This window comes from Piliocolobus tephrosceles, chromosome 3 (genome assembly GCF_002776525.5).
Source record: "Piliocolobus tephrosceles isolate RC106 chromosome 3, ASM277652v3, whole genome shotgun sequence".
Lineage (NCBI taxonomy): Eukaryota > Metazoa > Chordata > Mammalia > Primates > Cercopithecidae > Piliocolobus > Piliocolobus tephrosceles.
Genome location: NC_045436.1, coordinates 142563495 through 142588271, shown reverse-complemented (window position 1 = coordinate 142588271; position 24777 = coordinate 142563495).

The window sequence follows — 24777 nt, the reverse complement described above, 5'->3', positions numbered from 1 at the left end:
TATACTGTGCCAGACTTTGCAACTCAGCACTTAACACATGTTCTCTTATTTAATCATTCCATGAATGCTATGATATTAGTCTTATTTTCATTTTATCAGTGAAGAAACTATAGCACGTGAAGTCAGGCAACTTGCACCAATTCACTACATAGTAAATAATAGAGTTAGTAGGTCAACCAAGATTTGTCTAGTCTGTAGCCTAAGCTCTCTCAGCAACACTATCTAAGTATATTGCAAGCATTTTTTCATGTATTCAACTACTTACGCATGATATCACATTTGCTAATTGAAAGGGAAAGGAGAAGCCAACAGCAGCCCTGATGCTTGAAAAGTAGTAATGAAGTGACCAAGGAGTATAAAGGTAGTAGTCTGACATCTAGAAGCAGGAATAATAATATCAACATTATACTTTTTTGTGAAGATTAAATGAGAGTAACAGGTAAAATAAGCAGAAGTGCTTCTCAATATTCCTGATGTGAAGTAGTCATTCAAAATCGTAGTTTTATTCCTATCAATGTCCTTTTTGTGTAGGCAAAGGCACAAAAGACAGATCTTTAGTTGTAGCTTAAAAGATACCAGGTTAGATTTTAGCCAGAAAACATGAGAGTTTAGAGGATAGGTAAATCTTTATCTACTATGCTATAGATTAAAATTAGGAAATAAGCACCAGACTACAAAATTATAGTGAAGAGGTGCTATCTTTGTGAAGTAGGTAAAATTGTGGAGTCAGCCAAAAGAATTTAATTATAAGGGAGTTACTCACTTTGTATTTGGGATAAAAGTTTAACCCAAATGCTTATAAATTTCAGAATCTTTAACTTTACCATTTTCTTATAACACTTAAAATTTTGAGAGGTTTCCTAAGTGCTTCCCTATTGGAATAATGAATTTAGAGAGTGTTCATGTACAAATATGCTTTTTCTGAAATATTGAAATATTGGTAAAACTTGATTAAGACTCTTGGTGACAAGGTAAAACTCACATTTCGGCCTAAGCAATAAGATAAAAAAAAATGTATCAAAATGAGAAATAAAAATCAAAATTATAAGTATTTGCAAAAAAAAAAAAAAGTTTACTTACAAAATATGAACCTCAAATGAAAAATCATTGGAACCTAAATAACAGTATAGTACAAAGAGTTCAGACTACAGAGACAGATATACTTGGATTTGAATTGTATCCCCCTCTGCTGCTGGTTGTCAGAAAACAATAACTTCAGCCTCAGTTTTCCATTTACTAAAATGGAGACAATATTACAGATTTTTTGGTAAGATTTAAATGAAAGAATACACGAAAAGAATATGATTCATTATACAACAGATAATAGGTTCTTGGTAAATGTAAATACACGTACTCACAAAGTAGATATGCGATCATCAGTCCAAATTAATTTGTTTCTTATATGCTATTATTATTCTATGAGAAAGTGTAATTTAAAGGTATGAAGTGTTCACATAACACCAAAAGTTTGAAACATATGTGAATACAATTTTACAACTTTCTCACAGCCTGAACAATTTATCAAACCTAAATGCATGTATATTATAACAAATGTATTTATTAGTATACTTATTGCAGCATTATTGTAGAAAAATAGAAACAATCTGATATCTATCAATAGGGGAATGATTTTTGATATATGCATAATACAGAATTATATGCACAGCATGGGATTGTTTAAAAATACATTGTTAAATATAAATTCATAATTTGTCATAGTAGAAAAATTGAGATTACATAAATGTCTAAAATAAGAAAATCATTATTAACCTTCATATATTGATGATACAGAAGTATATATGCCATGACATGAAAGTGTAAGATATACCGTTTTTATAAAAAGATTGTGAAATAATATACATGAAATAACACTATTTTTTGTTTGCATTTTTGTTAAATGTATACACACACACACACACAGACACACACACGCCTCCTTAATAGTGATCCACCGTGGAATAGAATCTTGGGAGAGGCTGGAAACAAAGAGGAACCTTCAGGCTTTTACTTTATATTATTTGGTATTACTTGATTATTTTTCAAAAACAACTTTCTGCTGTTATTTAGGGATAAGAAAAATAATAGCTGCTATAAACATTTTTTTCTCACAAATCAGTGCTTTAAATCATCTGTCCCTCTTACTCAACTTGTTTTAAAGACTGATTTTTTTAGAACAGTTTTGGAATCACAACAAAATCGAGACGAAGGTAGAGATTTCCCGTATACCACCCGATAGGAACGTCTCCCAACTTATCAACATCCCCCACCAGAATGATATATTTATTACAATCCATGAACCTACACTGACATATCCTTATCATACAAAACCCATAGTTTACCTTAGAGTTCACTCTTGATGTTGTACATTCTGTGGGTTTGGTCATATGTATAATGACATGTATCCACCACTGCAGTATTATACAGAGTATTTTCACTGTGCTAAAAAATCTCTTTCCTAGCCTCAACCCCTTGCCACCCCGATCTTTTTATTTTACCCATAGTTTTGCCTTTTCCACAATGTCATATAGTTGGAATCATATAGTACATAGCCTTTCAGATTGGCTTATTTCACTACATTTCTATTAGTCTGTTTTCATGCTGCTGATAAAGCATACCCGAGATTGGGAAGAAAAAGAGGTTTAATTGTACTTACAGTTATACATGTCTGGTAGGCCTCAGAATTATGGCAGGAAGCAAAAGGCACTTCTTACATGGTGGCTGCAAGAGAAATATGAGGAAGAAGCAAAAGTGGAAACCTCTGATTAACCCACCAGATCTTGTGAGACTTAATTTACTGTCATGAGAATAGCACAGGAAAGATCAGCCCCCATGATTCAATTACCTCCCCCTGGGTCCCTTCCACAACATGTGGGAATTCTGGGAGATATAATTCAAGTTGAGATTTGGGTGGGGACACAGCCAAACCGTATCAATATTCTATGTGTTTAACTTTCTTTTATGTTTTTTCATGGCTTCATAGCTCATTTCTTTTTAATATTGAATAATATTCCATTATCTATATGAGCCAATTTACTTATCTGCTCACCTACTGAAGGTTGCCTCCAAGTTTTGGCCATTATGAACAAAGCTGCTATAAATATCAACATGTAGGTGTTTGTGGAGATGTAAGTTTTTCAGCTCCTTTGTATAAATACCAAAGAGATGATCAACATTTAGATTGTTCTTTATCAAATTATATTCTCAGAGATGTTTAATGAATTGAATCAGATTGTCCTTTCAAGAAAACAGAATATTGACATTTTTCCCTAAGTTCACAGGAAAATAAAAGTTACTAAATATATGTTTCTCAATTTTGTGTTAGTTCTGATTATACTAGCAAATCAGTATCAGAAGTAGAGTTCCCAGATGGAACCTTGGATTAGGGTTCAAATTTAACTGTGTTGAAAAATGTGTTAAGAAGTTGCATCATGTGATTAGTGCATGGCTTTATTCATAGAAAATGCTTAATAAAGAGTAGGTATAAGCATTATATTTAATCGTATGAGAATTATCTTTGATCTTACACAAAACAGTGACATAAAAGCAATGAGGTTTGTAGCAAAACTTCTGTTTCCTTTTCTGGAGTGTAGAGCTACCGCTGGAAGGAGGCTGTTCAGCCAGAGGCTCTGCTTTCTCTAGCACCTGGGCACCTGTGCCTGGGTTACATGTTCTTGCCAATGAAATGTATAATAGTTTTGTGTTTCACTTATTGCCTGAATCTTTGAAGAAATGTTTTCACTGGTCTCTCTTGCTCTTCCTGCTAACTCAATTAAGGAGATTCCAAGAGAGGCTTTCTCAGCTGGAACTCTTGGCTAAACCAGAGAACACAGTAAGTAATTTGATTGACTGTTTTCTCAGTTCTCCTTGGGATTCACATAACTATGGTTGTTAGAGGTCTAGGAGAGAAGTTAATTCATTACATACAATGGATGCTTTAGAACATTCTGGTTTAATTGCCTGGAGAATTTCTTCCCTAGTGAGACAGGTTGAGGGGTGTGGAAACACAAGGTGCAAATAATGTGGGCACCTGAATCACAATATAGATGAAAGAAGCTCACTGCCAACCAGAATCTGTGTTAGATACTTACATAAAAGAAAAATAAATTTCTAATTTATTAAACCATTGGAAAACTGGTGTTTTTTAATAGCAACAAGTATTATCTAAAGTAATACAAACAATATGTTTTTGGACCACAATTCTGTATAATTGCTTACAAAATCAATAAGCAGAAATTGAAAACGTGTATAAACCCAGCTTTGAAATTAGAACTGGTATTAAACTATAAGGCACAGTTATATTCTAAGTTAAATTTGAGATATTTATGAGAGAGATAGTAGAAATATATACATTAAAATTATTCTTAAGTACTTTACTATTTCTCAAGAAATATAGTTTAGAGGCTTAATAATTATTAGTAAGAGAATATATACTAATAATCATGTGTAGCAATTACACAATGCAATAAAACTGTAATAAAGATAAATATGTACATGTATTGTACAATTAAAGAGATTACAGAAATTCTTAATAAGGGAAGCTGCATATGTCCCAGTAAACTTCAAGGTGAACTGTTATTAGAATGCAGACCATTTCTCATAAACATTCATGGCCATTACAGAAAACATAATCACTATCTCTGTTCAGAGATAATTTTATCTTTGTATTAAGAGGATAATACTTTTACTCATTCTTTCAAAACATTTAAAAATGTTTTGAATATTTTATTCTTGTCATTGTTTTAGCCACAAAGTAATTATTTAAGTATTCCCTTAGATTTTATTGAAGAACGTTACAATATTGTTGTATAAAACCAATGCAATAATTTTGTTATGTGTCATGAGAACCTCTTTTATAAGAATGTACAGAGAATATTCCTTTTTTGTCTTAGTAGAAGAAAGCCCTACCCTTGAGAAACTGATTTGTTTTACGTTACAAAACCTATGAAGCTTGCAAGTGATCCCATTTTCCATGAAAGCCCAACCTTTGAGCAACTGATTTGTTATATGTTATGAAACCTATGAACTTTGCAGGAGATTTCATTTCCCATTTTTTCTTATTTATCTAGGAATCCCAGAGTGAAATTGTGGTCAATCTCTAGCAGCAGGTACAGCAAATTGATATATTTCTAAACAGTTTTGCCAAATATTCTTTTCAATATACTTGTTCAATTTTATTATATATTTGCTTGTAAAGTGTTTTAAATGTTTGTCAGGGGGATACATGGAATCAGCACAAATAAAAATTATCTAAAAATTAATAATGTGCTGCTCTGCATTGTATTTATCTTTTATTTTTAAAGTGTATTTATTTAATTGTTTTTAATAAATTCTTCAATAAGTGTCTCTGAGTCCCTATTTTGGGGATACAATGGAAAATAAAAAATATTCTTCAATATGACAGAATCTAGAATCTAGTAGAGGAGATATCAAACAAATAATTACATAAATAAACACATAATTATAAGTTTTGATAAAATATTAAGCAAAATTTATGACTTTGTGAACACCTCCTGTAGGGGACCTCGTTCAGAAAGACTCCCTTTGAAGAAGCTGGGAACTCTGATGTTTAAAGAGAACTTTTAAATAATATTTCCTATTTGAAGTTGTACACACAGATGTTAAAATTATTTATAATCATCCAGGAATTGGAGTGAAGATGACTCTGTCCAGGAGTTAAAATATTCAGTGAGGAAGGTAGAGTGACTAGGAGGTGTGGAAATGATTATGAAGAAGTTAAAGTGAACCTAAGGAAAGAAGAATATTTAGAAAGAGAGAAATAGTAATGGTCTACAGGCAGAATTAAAAATGTTACAGGCTCAAATTTCTAATTCTGAAACTTTAGGAACATTTCAGAGAAAATAACACAGTTGGAGTTTTACAGAAAAGCAAGATGTTAATTAACTGCATTTCATTAAAGATAGGGAGCATATTTTCAGAATGGTGTGACTGTTTACCTTTTTAGAATTCTTAACCTCCATAAATCCAATAATTTATAACATATTCCTTCTCTAACATGAATCAGAAGTGGTTCATAGTATTGACAATAACAAATTTTTAAAAAGCTATCATATATAAAGTGACTATAAAATTTATCATTCAAATTGAAATAAAATTAAGTTGGACTCTTCCATGAATCTGTATTATCAGCCTCTATGACAGACTGATCATATACATCCTTAGCTGAAAACAAACAAAATTCTTTAAGTCCAATGAGCTAACTTTATTTTGATTTCTGGATTTTGCCAATAAATGTTTCCTAAGGCAGGAGCTGCCAATTATTCTTACAAATTATTTCTTTCTCCTTTAGTAATAAGAAACCCAACTTTTAGAACATGTATTTTAAATAACACACTGATTATAACATAAGAAATTCACTAACTTTTTCATCAAATGAGTTCTGCTTATGGGTAAAATTGAGCCATGAAATATGGTAGAAAATGCCTATACTAATGCAATATACAGAACAACAGTTGGGCATCTCCAAATTACTCTGTAAACTTCACTCATTTTCCCCATTAACTTTTCTACTGCACCTTCTTAAATTTTTAAGCTAGGATCAAAACTATCCTGCTGTATCATTCCTCCTGGCTTAATGTCTTTCCCACAGTCCTAAACTCTGGCATCATCCTTGGTTACTTTGTTATCTGAATCAATGACTCATGTTGCATTTTGACCTCAAGGTCACTGACTCACCCATCTCCAAGATGATTTTCTTTCACTCATCCTGATCTATAATGATGCTCAACTTTGCCATTATCAGCAACTTCACCTTATGAATATTAGCCAGCCATGAAATTCCACTTTCCAAACATTGACCACTCATGGAGTCAACAGAGCTCCTCATTTCCAGCCATTTCCTGAATTACTGCCATTACCAAACTTAGATGTCACCCAAACCCTCATATGCATCAATTTCACTACTTTCTCACCTAGTTTCCCTTTATTTCTATTCACTTTACTAGATTTATTTATTTATTTATTTATTTTTATTTTATTTTTATTTTTTGAGATGGAGTCTCGCTCTGTCACCCAGGCTGGAGTGCAGTGGCCGGATCTCAGCTCACTGCAAGTCCCTCCACTCGGGTTTACGCCATTCTCCTGCCTCAGCCTCCCGAGTAGCTGGGACTACAGGCGCCCACCACCTCGCCCGGCTAGTTTTTTTGTATTTTTTAGTAGAGACGAGGTTTCACCGTATTAGCCAGGATGGTCTCCATCTCCTGACTTCGTGATCTGCCCGTCTCGGCCTCCCAAAGTGCTGGGATTACAGGCTTGAGCCACCGCGCCCGGCCCACTTTACTAGATTTAATGGTTCATTACTCTAAGAATTTCTTCATGAGTACTTTCATTCGCTTTAACACTCTCTTTCTTTTTTGAATTTGTTTTAAAAACAACAACATGAATAGTGTCTAACAGCTGCACTTTCAATGTGTGAGTAAAACCAACCTGAACAGCTGAAAGAAATCATATAATTGAATTGAATAGTTTCAGTTAAATTAATAATTATCATCAGTAGAGGCCACAAACTGGTACTTAATAGCATCAAGCATGCCTATTGTATTTCTCTTTCTACTTGCTTGAGAAATCTATGTGTGCTGCCTCCACTTTTCCACTCCCTATTCCCCAGTCAGCTTCTCTCTGGCTTCTTTATTCACCCACTGACACTGTTTTTGCCATAGTCAATAATTCTGTTCATGGTGCCAAGTCCATAGAATTACTTTGTATACTCACCTCACTCAAATTCTCAATAAAAGTTGATAATGTTGAAGACTTCCTCTTTTTAAATTTGTTCATCTCTTTTTTCATGATATCATTTTCTCCTGAATTTTATCCTACTTTCTTGGCCACTCCCTTATAAACTCCTTTACTCCATATTATTCCATACTTAACATGATTCCATTCTAGGTCCATTTCATTTCTCTGTCTTATTAGGAAGGTATATTCATTACACATTTTAACATAATATTTACATTCCTGCCAAAACTCTCATTCTAGCCCCATATTCATATTATCAGTTGCCCAATCAGATAGCTTCAACTAGATGTCTCACAGATGTCACAACTTTATTTAAAAATGCAACTTTTCATTATTATTCAATCTTGTATTAGAGCTATCTTCTTTCCCCATCACAGCCAATAGCATTGTCACTCATCTTTGAACCATCTTTGATTCCTCACTTTCATTCATCCTCCACATATAATTCACAGCAAACTTTGTCAGTTCTTTATCAGATCTCTTCAGTTATTTCCATGTGCCTTGGCACTCCCCATATTGGGGCTCTAAAATGTTCTTGTCTGAACTATTGCCTTAGACTTGCAACTGGTATCTATAATCCAAATTTATCCCATTTCTTTTTTCACATACATTATTCTAAAATATCTGTTGAAAATGTAAATAGAGTTGTGTAACTCCTTGTCTAAAATTTTTATGGAGTTGTTACTGAACTCAAAATTAAATTAAAACTCTGTATCAAGACCTAAAAGGTCATGCATGATTCAGTTCCTCTCTGTCTAAGGCTACTTTTTTTACCATGTGGCATTATAAAAATAATTTCATTTGCGGGGGAGGGGCAACATTATTTCTTCCATCTTCATGTAATTGAATCCTTTATGTGTCAATTTAGTTTTTGTTTATAAAAGTTCTATTATTAGCCTTTCTAATCTAGAAACTTCTTCCTCTAAAATTATACTTATCTCAAACTCTCATAATAGCTTCAATTATTTTATGTATTTTATTGCTTACAGTGTTTTTTATTGTTCCCTCACAAGAATGTAAAGCAAATAAGGACAAAGACTACATTTGTCTTGTTCTTAGAGCTACCTCCTCAGCTAGCTCAATACATGGCAGGAAGAAAGTAATTAATTTATATTTTCTGAATTACAATACAATTTTTGGTAAAACAGAATTCCCAAGTTTCTTCTTATCCTATTTAATTAATAGCAATATAGAGTCCACCTTATTCACAGAGCTTTTCATAATAATCTCAAAGAGGTTACATAACTTGGAAATTTCCAGAGACCACAAAATAAATACCAAGAGTTACTCACACTCTCTGATGACAGCAAGTTACGTACATTTGATTCTACAGATTACATACAACAAATTCAAAAGGAGCCCAGGTACACTGGCTCACGCCTATAATCCTAGCACTTTGGGAGGCCAAGGTGGACAGATGACTTGAGGTCAGGAGTTCGAGACCAGCCTGGCCAACATGGTGAAATCCTCTGTCCACTAAAAATACAAAAATCAGCCTGGTGTGGCGGCAGATGCCTGTAATCGCACCTACTCGGAGCCTGAGGCAGGAGAATAGTGTGAACCTGGGAAGCAGAGGTTGCAGTGAGCCGAGATCAAGCCACTGCACTCCAGTCTGAGTGATAGAGTGAGACTCTGTCTCAGAAAAATAAAAATAATAAAAATAAAAGTGTACCAAGATTTCTATTATAAAACTGTAGGGATATGCTTTCAAAGAGACTGGTGAATACCCCTAAACAATAGGGTTGTTTTTTTTTCACGTAGAGCAAGGGTTCTGTTTTAAACTATTTGCCATTATTCCATTCTAAGATATCAATGTTGGAATATTCACTTACTGCATAAAGGAGCTCATTACTAATCTCAGCAAGTCATTTATCATGTCTGAGTTCTTTTTGTATAGAAGAACCTGTTTCTTTTTAAATAAATGTTGCTTAAAACTAGCTACTTATTGTACTTTTTTCTTTTTCTTTTCCTTTCTTTGAGACGAGTCTCAGTCTGTCACCCAGGTTGGAGTGCAGTGGTGTGATCTTGGCTCACTGAAACCTCCACCTCCCGGGTTCAAGCAATTCTCTGCCTCAGCCACCTGAGTGGCTGGGAATACAGGTGGCTGCCACCACTCCTGGCTATTTTTTTTTTATTTTTAGTACAGATGGGGTTTCACCATCTTGGCCAGGCTTGTCTTGAACTCTTGACCTCATGATCCACCTGCGTCACCCTCCCAAAGTGCTTGGATTACAGGCGTGAGCCACCGTGCCCGGCCTCATTTTACTTTTTAATGAAAGTGTCTGTGTGATCGGAAGTTCTTGTTTTCTCTAACATGGGCATTGCATGTGTGTGTCTCTGTGTATGTTTCCTGCTATAATCTTTCAGCCCATGCTGTTGGGTCATAGAAGTGTTTTCAGTACCTTTGGTGGAATGAATCATTTTCTGCTTGGTCTCAAGTTTAAAATGGATTCCCATTGTGCAGCAGCAAAGACACCATCATGCATATTGCATAACACTGTTAAATTTCCTTCTAAAAGCAGCAGTTCAGAGAAACGCGTTTATTCACTATATCACAAGTATTATGTAGGTTGTTCTAGTATTAACTTACTTTAAGAACGACTTGATGGGTGCAGCAAACCAACAAGACACATATATACCTATGTAACAAACCTGCACGTTGTACACATGTACCCTAGAACTTAAAGTATAATAATAATAAAAAAAAAGAAAGACATTTTAGGTAAAAACACTTATATACAAAGAGTAATTAAGAACTTAATAGGAGTAGATTCAACATTTTTACTTGTACTTCATCTTAAATAGCTATGATTTTTAAACATAAACAATAGTAAATAATTTGTAATCACATGACTGGTTATAACATGAGTGTTATCGTCACCAACATGTAACTGAAGAAGTGTACAAATCAAGGGATTTCTAAAACACTGCATAACCATCCAGTGAAAATTTCTAAGAGGAAAGCAATTAGGTTTTTAGTTGAGTAGTAACAAACATGGTACTAAAGCTTTCAGTGAAGACTGTGAAAAAACAAACAAGACAGCTTTTTTTCATAGCAACTATATAAATAAAAGGTGTAAATAAGAGCTGATCTCAAAATTTGTTCTAGGTGTTAAATAAGCTACAGCATATTTCCTAACTTATTTCTTTATAGAACTAACAATTAAGCAAAGAGATTAACACTTGTATAGTCACTCCTTTCTGGGAAAATAGCAGAAATGCGGGCTCACAAGTACACAGGTTAGAAACTAGGTGGACAGCTGATTATGGATACAGAAACGGAGAAATCGGCGTATTCTAGTTCAGTGGTTCTAACACTTTATTCTGTCAGTTACTTAAATGGATAGTTACAGTTCGGGCTGTGGGCCTCCATCCCCAGAGTTTCTGATTTAGTAAGTCTGGGATGGGAGACATACATTTGCCTCTCTACCAAATTCCTAAGTGAGGCTGTTCCTGTTGTTGAGGGGTGCATGCTTTGAGAAATGCTGCAAATCTAAAGAGAAGAATTAAACACAACATGAACTAATATTAGCACAACCCAAGGATCAGTGACATTATATTCAATGTGTGACAGGAGACAGTGAATGAGTCCAAAGCCAGGAGACAAGGCATAGCTGAAGAAACAAAGTTTACCATAAAGCAAGTGTCCAGAGTTTGGTTTGTTGAACAAACTGGGTACTATTATTTAAAAGTGTACCCTCTAAAATTCAGACATTGCTAATGTGATAGTACTAAGGTGGAGCCTTTAAGAGGTGATTAGGCTATGAGAGCTCCTCCACTGTGAATTGAATTAGCTACCCTTACGAAAGAGCTTGCCAAAGGGAATTCTTCCTTTTTGCCTTTCCTCATCTGCCATATGAGGACAGAACATTCAAGGTGTACTCTTGTAAGCAGAGAACAGACCTTCATTAGACACGGAACCTCTTAGCCCCTTGATCTTTGACTTCCCAGCCTCTAGAATTGTGACAAATAAATTTTTGTTATTTATAAATTACCTAGTATGTGCCAGTTTATTATAGTAGTACAAATGAACTAAGATATGAGGGATTCAAAACTCTCAGGGAGTGATGGCAGAGCTTAGAGATTGAGGTAGATGCTTACTGTTTTTTTTTTTTCCCTTTCTCTGTGTTTTTTTTTGTTTTTTTTTTTTTTTTGAGGTGGAGTCTCGCTCTGTGGCCCGGACTGGAGTGCAGTGGCCGGATCTCAGCTGACTGCAAGCTCCGCCTCCCGGGTTTATGCCATTCTCCTGCCTCAGCCTCCGGAGTAGCTGGGACTACAGGCGCCCGCCACCTCGCCCGGCTAGTTTTTTTTTTTTGTATTTTTAGTAGAGACGGGGTTTCACCGTGTTAGCCAGGATGGTCTTGATCTCCTGACCTCGTGATCCGCCCGTCTCCGCCTCCCAAAGTGCTGGGATTACAGGCTTGAGCCACCGCGCCCGGCCTGATGCTTACTGTTTAAAGCTATAGGCTTATTATGAAAAATCCTAACCAAAAATCTGATTATTAGAATATTGGGACTTAAAGTTCATCTGCTGTTTCATTTAACTAATAGAAAAAAGTTCATAAAATTCACAGATAGTTTACACAGGTATCTATCATGCAATTATAATTTTGGGGGTGCTATGGTCTGAATGTTTGTGTCCCTCCAAAATGTTTATGTTTATGAAATCTAACCCCAATATGTTGGTAATAAAAGGTGGGGCCTTTGGGATGTGACTAAGTCATGAGGGTGGAGCTCTCATGAATAGGATTAACTCTCTTAAAAAAGAGACTTGAGAAAGGTTGTTCACTCTTTTTCCCTTTATGCCATGTGAGGACACAGTGAGAAGGCATCATCTATGAGAAATGGGGCCTCACCAGTCACTGTATCTGCTTGCAACTTGATCGTGGACTTCTAGCCTCTAGAGTTATGAGAAATACATTTATGTTATTTATAAATTACCCAATATAAGGTATGTTTGATAGCATACTGAACAGTCTTAGACAAGTGATATGTCAAAGATTGGCTGTATGCTCACTAATCTATTTATTCTTAAGAGGTAGTTCAAATGTCCTATTTTTCTCTTTCAGTGAGGTATAATTATGTGACTGAGTTTTGCTGATATGTTATTTATGTCACTTTTAGGACTGGCGTTTTTAAAAACTTTCCCCAGAATCTTACATGCTTACCGTCTTTCCCCAGGTATTAGCTGACAGTAAAAGAGGATCAAGCCCAAGAATATGTCATAATTACATGGGAGAAGGAAACCATGTTTATGATACTCTGGAGCAAGTCCCTCCTCCAACTCCCACTAACTAGCACTGGACTGTGACATGTGTCAAAAAATAAATACACTTAGTGAGTCAATGCATTGAGATTTTGTTTTTTGGTTTGTTTTGCCTTTTGTATGTGTATGTATGTGCAAATGCATGTATTTTATACGTATATATATTTATATTTTAAAATTTATTTATCTGTTTTTACAAGTATATCCTTATTTGTTTGGTAGCTTGGTGGTAGATTAAAAATAGTTGCAAATACTTTTACATTTCTTCCATAGAGAGGTGAAGTTTATGTTCCCTCTTTCTGAATCTGGCCAAGTTTAGTGATCAATAGAGTAGAGTCAAATTGATGCACTGGTTTCCAGGGCAAATCTTTAAGGAACTCACAACTTCAACTTCATTGATCCTGAAATACTCTCTTGAAACTCAGCCACCAAGCCATGAGGAAGGTGAAGCAGTCCCGTGAAGAGTCTTATGAATTTTCCAGTCACTGAGTAAGCCTCTTATAAATGCATTGTCTTGCCTGGATTGAGTTCCAATTGTTGTGTGCAGCCACAAAGATCTGTTAGTTACTGATGTTCTTGATTTATTACACAGTGTATTAGTCCATTTTCATGCTGTTGATAAAGACATACTCAAGACTGGGTAATTTATGAAAAAAAGTGGCTGAATAGACTCAGATTCAAATGGCTAGGAAAGTCTCTCAATTATATTGGAAAGTGAAAGGCGTGTCTTACATGGCAGCAGGCAAAGAAAGAATGAGAATCAAGTGCAAAGGGTTTCCCCTTATAAAACCTTCAGATCTCCTGAGACTCATTCACTACAAAGATTGCAGTGTGGGTGAAACCGCCCCCATGATTCAATTAGCTCCCACTGGTCCCTCCAACAACGTGTGGGATTTATGTGAGCTACAACTCAAGATGAGATTTCAGTGGGGACAGCCCTGACCCATACAAAATCTCATGTCCTCACATTTCACAACCAATCTTGCCTTCCCAACAGTCCCCCAAAGTCTTAACTCATTTCAACATTAACTCAAAAGTCTAAGTCCAAAGTTTAATCTGAGACAAGGCAAGTCCCTTCTGCCTAGGAGCCTGTTAAATAAAAATCAAGTTAGTTACTTCCAAGATACGATGGTGGTACAGGTATTGGATAAATACACCCATCCCAAAAGAGAGAAATGGGCCAAAACAAAGGGGTTAAAGGCTCCATGCAAGTCCAAAATCCAGCAGAGAAGCCAAATTTTAAAGCTCTAAAATGATCTCATTTGACTCCATGTCTCACATCCAAGTCACACTGGTGCAAGAGGTGGGTTCCCCATGCAGCTTTTCCAGATGCACAGTGCAAGCTATCAGTGCATCTACCATTCTGGAGTCTGGAGGATGGTGGCCCTCTTCTCACAGCTCCACTAGGCAGTGTCCAAGTGGGGACTCTGTTTGGGGTCTTCAACCTCACATTTCCTTTTCACACTGCCTTAGCAGAGGTTCTTCACGCGGGCCCCACCCCTGCAACAAACTTTTGATTGCACATCCGGGTGTTTTGATACATCCTATAAACTCTAGGTAGAGGTTTCCAAACCACAATTCTTGACTTCTGTGCACCTGCAGGCTCAACACCACGTGGAAGCTGCCAAGGCTTGGAACTTCCACCCTCTGAAGCCATGGCCTGAGTTGTACCTTGGTCCCTTTTAGCCAAAGCTGGAGTGGCTGGTACACAGGACACCAAAACTCTAGGCTGCACCCAGCACGGGAATCATGGGCCTGGCCCAGGAAACCATTTTTTCCTCCTAGGCCTCCTGGCCTGTGTTGGGAAGGGCTGCTGTGAACGTCTCTGACATGCCCTTGAGACATTTTCCCTATTGTCTTGGTGATTACCATTTGGTTCCTCATCCTCATTACTTAGGCAAATTTCTGCAACCAGTTGAATTTCTCCTGAGAAAATGGGTTTTTCTTTTCTATCAAATCATCAGGCTGCAAATTTTCTAAACTTTTATGCTACATTTTCCTTTTAAAACTGAATGCCTTTAATGGCACCCAGTTCACCTATTGAATGCTTTGCTGCTTAAAAATTTCTTCTGCCAGATACCCTAAATTATCTCACTCAGATTCAAAGTTCTACAAATCTCTAGGGCAAGGACAAAATACCACTAGTCTCTTTGCTAAAACATAGGAAGAGTCACCTTTACTCCAGTTCCCAACAAGTTCCTTATCTCCATCTGAGACCACCTCAGCCTGGATTTTATTGTCCATATGCTTATCAGTATTTTGGTCAAAGCCATTCAACAAGTCTCTAGGAAGTTCCAAACTTTTCCACTTTTTTTCTGTCCACTTTGAGCTCTCCAAAGTGTTCCAACCTCTGCCTGTTACTCAGTTCCAAAGTTGCTTCCAAATTTTAGGGTACATTTTCAGCAGAGCCCCACTATACTGGCACCAATTTACTATATTAGTCTGTTTTCACACAGCTGATAAATACATATCCCAGACTGGGCGACTTATAAAGAAAAAGTTTAAGGGACTCATAGTTCCTCATGGCTGGGGAGGCTTCACAATTATGGTGTAAGGTGAAAGGCAAATCTTACATGACACCAGGCACAGATTGAATGAGAATCAACAGAAACAAATTTCCCTGTATAAAACCATCAGATCTCATGAGAATTATTAACTATCATGAGAACAGTATGGAGGAAACTACCCCCATGATTCAATTATCTCCCACTGGGTCCCTCAAACAACATGTGGGAATTATGGGAGCTACAACTCAAGATGAGATTTGGGTGGGGAAAGAGCCAAACTATATCCCATAGAGACAGATAACTGAAATACATCTTTTTTCTTAATAAAATTGAAATTTTTATTTTCCAAATTACTCTTTTCCAAGATGAATATATTTAGAGTACATTTATTGCACAGATATTCTGATTGCATATGTTAAGTATTCTTTGGCAATACTTAACAATTCTGTTAATTCCCTCCTACTCACTCCAACCTCCTCAGAGGAGATACTGGAAAATACAGTAGAAGATAGAAACAATGAGAAAACACCTGGGGAATAATGGGAATTGAGATCAAAAGAAATAAACAATTACAGAACAGGAATACAAGAAAAAAAATGCAACACCTATTTTGAATTAGAGATGTGGCTGATATTGTTTCCCATTTCTTGTTGTTTTACATTTTATATTATCTTGTATTGTATGTATCCGTCTTTGTCATTGAAATGTAAGCTTTTTTACAAGGGGACACTGTCTTTTGTCTCATTATGCCCAGATAATGACTGTCTTGCATATATTGAGTATGAAAGTTGCATTTTTAAAAATAAAAGAACCTAGTGCTCTTCTTTTATTCTATTTAATTACTCAAGAGTTGTAAAAACAAAGAGAGATAAGAGAAGTATATTAAATAATTTGAATACTGAATGCTCAGATAAGAAAATTTATTTCATTTACATTGTTTTTGATTTTTGAGAGATTGCTATTTATATTTAAATGTAATTATTTTTATACTTTTATAAAATATTCACATGAATCTTAATTCAAAATGACAAAACAAGGCATATTCAGGTAAGTTTAAATTTTATGGTTGTCTTCTCCACTCTTCCTTTCTACAATAGAAAACTCTTTTCACACTTTTTAAATTGACATTTCATTTTTATTTTATAAAATGTAATTGTGTGCAGACATACATACACACATATTTGTAGTCTTTATTTTTAGATAAAGGGCAAGAGGTAACAGATACTCTTTTGTAACTTCATATATTTACCCAAGTCTATTGCAAAGAAGATTAATCATTGTGGTGCATAGTGATATTTTTTCTTCTCTTTCTCAGTAGTATGGTATTCCCATGGGGTGCTTAATTAGGTTTTGATTGTTTTCATTTAGTCGTCTGATCAAACCATTCCATAACACAGAGGACTGCACTGATTAGCCATATAAATACCTTATTTTTATGTTTTTGCAAGTGTATTTTAGGGTAATATTGCTAGGAGTGGACTTGCTTGAATAAAGTCTTGATGCATATGTAATATTGTTGGTAAATGCACAGATTGTGCCATTCTTTATGTACAACACCAATAGAAGTCTGTTCATATAAGGTTTATAAATTATATGTCTGGGATAAATGTGCAAAACATGCAGACTTGTTACATAGGTATACACGTGCCATGGTGGTTTACTGCACCCGTCAACCCATCATCTACATTAGGTATTTCTCCTAATGCTATCCTTCCCCTTGCCCTCCAAACCCTGACAGGTCCCAGTGTGTGGTGTTTCCCTCCCTGTGCCCATATGTTCTCATTGTTCAACTACCACTTATGAGTGAGAACATGCAGTGTTTGGTTTTCTGTTCCTGTGTTAGTTTGCTGAGAATGATGGTTTGCAGCTTCATGCATGTCCCTGCAAAGGACATGAACTCATTATTTTTTAGGGCTGCAGAGTATTCCATGGTGTACATGTGCTATATTTTCTTTATTCAGTCTGCCATTGATGGGCATTTGGGTTGGTTCCAGGTCTTTGCTATTGTGAATAATGCTTCAATAAACATACGTGTGCTTGTGTCTTTATAGTAGAATGATTTATAATCCTTTGGGTGTATACCCAGTAATGGACTTGCTGGGTCAAATTGTATTTCTAGTTATAAATCCTTGAGGAATCCCCACAGTGTCTTCTGCAATGGTTGAACTAATTTACACTCTCACCAACAGTATAAAAGCATTCCTATTTCCTCACATCCTCTCCGGCGTCTATTGTTTCCTGACTTTTTAATGATCGCCATTCTAACTGGCATGAGATGGTACCTCATTGTGGTTTTGATTTGCATTTTTCTAATGACCAGTGATGATCAGCTTTTTTTCATTTGTTCGTTGGCTGCATAAATGTCTTCTTTTGAGAAGAGTCTGTTCACATCCTTCACCACTTTTTCATGGAGTTGTTTTGTTTTTTTCTTGTAAATTTGTTTAAGTTCCTTGTAGATTTTGGATATTAGCTCTTTGTCAGATGGATAGATTGCAAAGATTTCTCCCATTTAGTAGTTGCCTGTTCACTCTGATGATAGTTTATTTTGCTGTGCAGAAGCTGTTTAGTTTAATTAGATCCCATTTGTCAATTTTGGATTTGTTGCCATTGCTTTTGGTGTTTTAGTCATAAAATCTCTGCCTATGGCTATGTCCTGAATGGTATTGTCTAGGTTTTCTTCTAGCATTTTTATGGTTTTAGGTCTTACATTTAAGTCTTAAATCCATCTTGAGTTATTTTTGTATAAGCTGTGAGGAAGGGGTCCAGTTTCAGTTTTCTACATATGGTTAGCCAGTTTTCCCAACTCTATTTATTAAATAGGAAACTTTTATCTTTCTTATGAATGATGTTGAGAGTTTTCAAATATTTAAAAAATCCTTGCACTTCTTTTCCAATGAACTTCAGTGCTTCTTTCTTGTTTATTTTTCTATACTGATGTTAATATTTATCTTATCTTCTTTTATAAGATTTTTATATTAAGAAAATGAATGTTTCAATATAAGTCAAGGTTTTCCCAGCTGTCCTATTCTGCCTATAAAGAATTTTGCCACATAAAAATTTGTTTAGCGTTATCAGAGTATTCACTACTCCTTATTGCCCCTGGAATTTGAAGAACATTTACAAAATATTTATCTATTATAATAATCTATTTTCAGCTTAGTTTATGAGTAATTTCTGAGTCTTCTTATCAAATATTATTTATAACATTTCATCTGATATACTACAATCATGGTCCAAATGGCAAATAACAAATACTCTGATTTGAGAAGGGAGAGAGATACATTATGGTATGGAAAACAGGTAAACGGTACAAGAGCAGGATCTTAATAGTGCGTTCCATATCTAGTATACTGACTGTCAAGCAATGGAACCTGATTCAATTACTTCACACTACTAGAATTTTTCACTAAGATTTTACAAGTGTCAGAATTTCCATAACATGACAATTCTTCTACCATTTCTGATTCTGAAACAAGTAATGTAATGGTGGAAAGCAAAGCAGAAAGGAAGAGCTTTAAGGAAGAGACAAAGAAAAATTACCTTTTAGACTCTGTTTGTGATCTCCTAGGTCAAAAGACCTAACTCCTTTTCTGTACTTCATAGGTCATTTTTTATGTGACTTGGAAGGCCTACTTGACCTTCCAATGGCTCCAAATTCCTGGATTGAACCAACCGGGAAATGAAAATATTAAAAACAAAACAAAGTTTTATTAAAAAATAACATAAAACAATACAAAATAATACAAATAAAAATACAATATAACAGCTATTTACGTAGCGTTTACCTTGTATTAGGTATTATAAGTAATCCAGAGGTGGTTTCAAGTATACAGAAAAATGTGCATAGGTTATAAGTAAATACAACACCATTTTATATAAGGAACTTGAGCATTCTGTATTTTGCTTCCACCTTCAAAAGAAAGACAATCAGTATATTGAAAAGATATCTCCACTCTTATGTTTGTTGCAGAATTATTTATAATAATAATAGCTAATATTTGGAAGCAACTTAGGTGTCCATCAACAGATGAATGGATATAGAAAATGTGGACCATGCACAGTGGCTCAAGCCTGTAATCTCAGCACTTTGCGAGGCCGAGGCAGGAGGACCACGAGGTCAGGAGATAGAGACCATCCTGGCTAACACGGTGAAAATCCATCTCTACTGAAAATACAAAAAAATTAACCGGGCTTGGTGGCAGGCGCCTGTAGTCCCAGTTACTTGGGAGACTGAGGCAGGAGAATGTCGTGAACCCAGGAGGCGGAGCTTTCAGTGAACCGAGATGTGCCACTGCACTCCAGCCTGGGCGACAGAGCAAAACTCCAAAACCAAAAAAAAAAAAAAGAAAAAAAAAAAAAAAAAAAGAAAACGTGATACTTACATACAATGTAAGGCTATTCTGTCATAAAAAAGAATAAGATCCTGTCATTTGCAACCACATGGGTGAAACTGGAGAGCCTTATGTTAAGTGAAATAGGCCAGATAGAGAAAAGCAAACTTTGCATGTTCTAACTTATTTGTGTGATCTAAAAAGCAAATCAATTGAACTCATGAACATAGACAGTAGAAGGATGGTTACCAGAGGCCGGGAAGGGTAGTGGGCAATTTGAAGGGAAGGTGAAGATCGTTAATGGGAAAAAAAAAAAAAATAGAAAGAATGAAAAATACTTAACAATTTGATAGCACAATAGGGCAACTCTAGTTAATAATAACTTAATTGTATATTGTTTAAAAAAACTTAAAGAAAGTAATTGGATTGTGTGTGACTCAAAGGATAAACACTTGAGGGAGTGGATACCCCATTCTTCATTGATGCACTCCTTTCAAATTGCATACCTGCATCAAAATATCTCACGTACCACAGAAATATATACACCTGTGATTTACCCACAAAAACTATTTTTTAATTAAAAAACTAAAAGAAATTACTCATGCTTCCTTAGATAGTAATGATTCAAGAATAATGGCAGAACTGAAGACTTGTGTGTCCGTTGTAATTTTTATTATATAATTTTTGTGATTTACATATTGCAAGCACTGTTGCCATAAATGATGTGATTTTCTTTTTTTTTTATGTTTTATCTTTTATTTATTTATTTATTTATTTATTTATTTATTCATTTATTATTATACTTTAAGCTCTAGGGTACATGTGCATAACGTGCACTTGTTTTGGCAATGTGGGCTGTTTTTTGGTTCCATATGAACTTTAAAGCAGTTTTTTCCAATTGTGTGAAGAAACTTATTGGTAGCTTGATGCGGATGGCGTTGAATCTATAAATAATCCTGGGCAGTATGGCCATTTTCACGATATTGATTCTTCCTATTCATAAGCATGGTATGTTCTTCCATTTGTTTGTGTCCTCTTTTATTTCACTGAGCAGTGGTTTGCAGTTCTCCTTGAAGAGGTCCTTTACGTCCCTTGTAAGTTGGATTCCTAGGTATTTTATTCTCTTTGAAGCAATTGTGAATGGAAGTTCATTCATGATTTGGCTTTCTGTTTGTCTGTTACTGGTGTATAATAATGCTTGTGATTTTTGCACATTAATTTTATATCCTGAGACTTTGGTGAAGTTGCTTATCAGCTTAAGAAGATTTTGGGCTGAGACAATGGGGTTTTCTAAATATACAATCACGTCATCTGCAAACAGGGACAATTGGACTTCTTCTTTTCCTAACTGAATACCCTTGATTTCTTTCTCTTGCCTGATTGCCCTGGCCAGAACTTCCAACAATATGTTGAATAGGAGTGGTGAGAGAGGGCATCCCTGTCTTGTGCCAGTTTTCAAGGGGAATGCTTCCAGTTTTTTCCCATTCAGTGTGATATTGACTGTGGGTTTGTCATAAATAGCTCTTATTATTTTGAGATACGTTCCATCAATACCGAATTTATTGAGAGTTTTTAGGATGAAGGGCTGTTGAATTTTGTCAAAGGCCTTTTCTGCATCTATTGAGATAATCATGTGGTTTTTGTCTTTGGTTCTGTTTGTAGGCTGGATTACGTGTATTGATTTGCGTATGTTGAACCAGCCTTGCATCCCAGGGATGAAACCTACTTGATCATGTTGGATAAGATTTTTGATGTGCTGCTGGATTTGGTTTGCCAGTATTTTACTGAGGATTTTTGCATCGATGCTCATCAGGAATATTGGTCTAAAATTCTCTTTTTTTGTTTTGTCTCTGCCAGGCTTTGGTATCAGGATGAAGTTAGCTTTGTAAAATGAGTTAGGGAGGATTCCCTCTTTTTCTATTGATTGGAATAGTTTCAGAAGGAATGGTACCAGCTCCTCCTTGTACCTGTGGTAGAATTCAGCTGGGAATACATCTGGTCCTGGACTTTTTTTGCTTGGTAGGCTATTAATTATTGCTTCAATTTCAGAGCCTGATTTTGGTCTGTTCAGGGATTCAACTTCTCCCTGGTTTAGTCTTGGGAGAGTGTGAGTGTCAAGGAAGTTATCCATTTCTTCTAGATTTTCTAGTTTATTTGTGTAGAGGTGTTTACAGATTCTCTGATGGTAGTTTGTATTTCTTTAGGGTTGGAGGTGATATCGCCTTATCATTTTTTTATTACATCTATTTGATTCTTCTCTCTTTTCTTCTTTATTAGTCTTGCTAGCAGTGTATCAATTTTGTTGATCTTTTCAAAAACCAACTCCTGGATTCATTGATTTTTTGAAGGGCTTTTGTGTCTCTATCTCCTTCAGTTTTGCTCTGATCTTAGTTATTTCTTATCTTCTGTTAGCTTTTGAATGTGTTTGCTCTTGCTTCTCTAGTTCTTTTAATTGTGATTTAGGGTGTCAATTTTAGATCTTTCCAGCTTTTTCTTGTGGACATTTAATGCTATAAATTTCCCTCTACACACTGCTTTCAATGTGTTCCAGAGGTTCTGTTATGTTGTATCTTTGTTCTCATTTGTTTCACAGAACATCTTTATTTCTGCCTTCATTGTGTTATGTACCCAGTAGTCATTCAGGAGCAGGTTGTTCAGTTTCCATGTAGTTGAGCGATTTTGATTGAGTTTCTTAGTCCTGAGTTCTAGTTTGATTGCACTGTGGTCTGAGAGACAGTTGCTTATAATTTCTGTTCTTGTGCATTTGCTAAGGAGTGCTTTACTTCCAATTATGTGGTCAATGTTGGAATAAGTGTGATGTGGTGCTGAGAAGAATGTATATTCTGTTGATTTGGGGTGCAGAGTTCTGTAGATTTCTATTGGGTCTCCTTGGTGCAGAGATGAGTTCAATTCCTGGATATCCTTGTTAACTTTCTGTCTCGTTGATCTGTCTAATGTTGACAGTGGGGTGTTGAAGTCTCCCATTATTACTGTATGGGAGTCTAAGTCTCTTTGTAAGTCTCTAAGGACTTGCTTTATGAATCTGGGTGCTCCTGTATTGGGTGCATATATATTTAGGATAGTTAGCTCTTCCTGTTGAATTGATCCCTTTACCATTATGTAATGGCCTTCTTTGTCTCTTGATCTTTGATGGTTTAAAATCTGTTTTATCAGAGACTAGGATTGCAACCCCTGCTTTTTTTTGTTCTCCATTTGCTTGGTAGATCTTCCTCCAACCCTTTATTTTGAGCCTATGTGTGTCTGTGCATGTGAGATGGGTCTCCTGAATACAGCAAGCTGATGGGTCTTGATTCTTTATCCAATTTGCCATTCTGTGTCTTTTAATTGGACCATTTAGTCCACTTACATTTAAAGTTAATATTGTCATGTGTGAACTTGATCCTGTCATTATGATATTAACTGGTTATTTTACTCGTTAGTTGATACAGTTTCTTCCTAGCATCGATGGTCTTCACATTTTGGCATGTTTTTGCAGTGGCTGGTACCTGTTGTTCCTTTCCATGTTTAGTGCTTCCTTCAGGGTCTTTTGCAAGGCAGGCCTGGTGGTGACAAAATCTCTAAGCATTTGCTTGTCCGTAAAGGATTTTATTTTTTCTTCACTTATGAAACTTAGTTTGGTTGGATATGAAATTCTGGGTTTAAAATTGTTTTCTTTAAGAATGTTGAATATTGGCCCCCACTCTCTTCTGGCTTGTAGAATTTCTGCCGAGAGATCTGCTGTTAGTCTGATGGGCTTCCCTTTGTGGGTAACCCAAGCTTTCTCTCTGGCTGCCTTTAACTGTTTTTTTTTTTTTTTTTTTGTTTTTCTCATTTCTACTTTGGTAAATCTGGCAATTATGTGTCTTGGAGCTCCTCTTCTCGAGGAGTATCCTTGTGGTGTTCTCTCTATTTCCTGAATTTGAATGTTGGCCTGCCTTACTAGGCTGGGGAAAGTTCTCCTGGATGATATCCTGAAGAGTGTTTTCCAACTTGATTCCATTTTCTCTCTCACTTTCAGGCACCCCAATCAGACGTAGATTTGGTCTTTTCACGTGATCCCATACTTCTTGAAGGCTTTGTTCCTTTCTTTTTCTTCTTTTTTCGTTAGACTTCTCTTCTTGCTTCATTTCATTCATTCAATCCTCAATCACTGATACCTTTTCTTCCAGTTGATCGAGTCGGTTACTGAAGTTTGTGCATTTGTGGCTTATTTCTCGTGTCATGGTTTTTATCTCTGTCAGTTTGTTTATGGCCTTGTCTCCATTGATTATTCTAGTTATCCATTCTTCCATTTTTTTTTCAAGATTTTTTTTTCTTTGTGCTGGGTACGTAATTCCTCCTTTAGCTCTGAGAAGTTTGATGGACTGAAGCCTTCCTCTCTCATCTCATCACAGTCATTCTCTGTCCAGCTTTGATCCGTTGCTGGTGATGAGCTGCGTTCCTTTGGACGGGGACGTACGCTCTTATTTTTTGAATTTCCAGCTTTTCTGCCCTGCTTTTTCCCCATCTTTTTGGTTTTATCTGCCTCTGGTCTTTGATGATGGTGACATACTGATGAAATTTTGGTGTGAGTGTCCTTCCTGTTTGTTAGTTTTCCTTCTAACAGTCAGGACCCTCAGCTGTAGGTCTGTTGGAGATTGCTTGAGGTCCACTCCAGACCCTGTTTGCCTGGGTGTCCGCAGCAGAGGCTGCAGAAGATAGAATACTGCTGAACAGCATGTGTACCTGTTTGATTCTTGCTTTGGAAGCTTCCTCTCAGGGGTGTACTCCACTGTGTGAGGTGTGTGGTGTCGGTGTGCCCTTAGTGCAGGATGTCTCCCAGTTAGGCTACTCAGGGGTCAGGGGCCCACTTGATCAGGCAGTTTGCCCGTTCTCATATCTCACCCTCTGTGTTGGGAGATCCACTGCTCTCTTCAAAGCT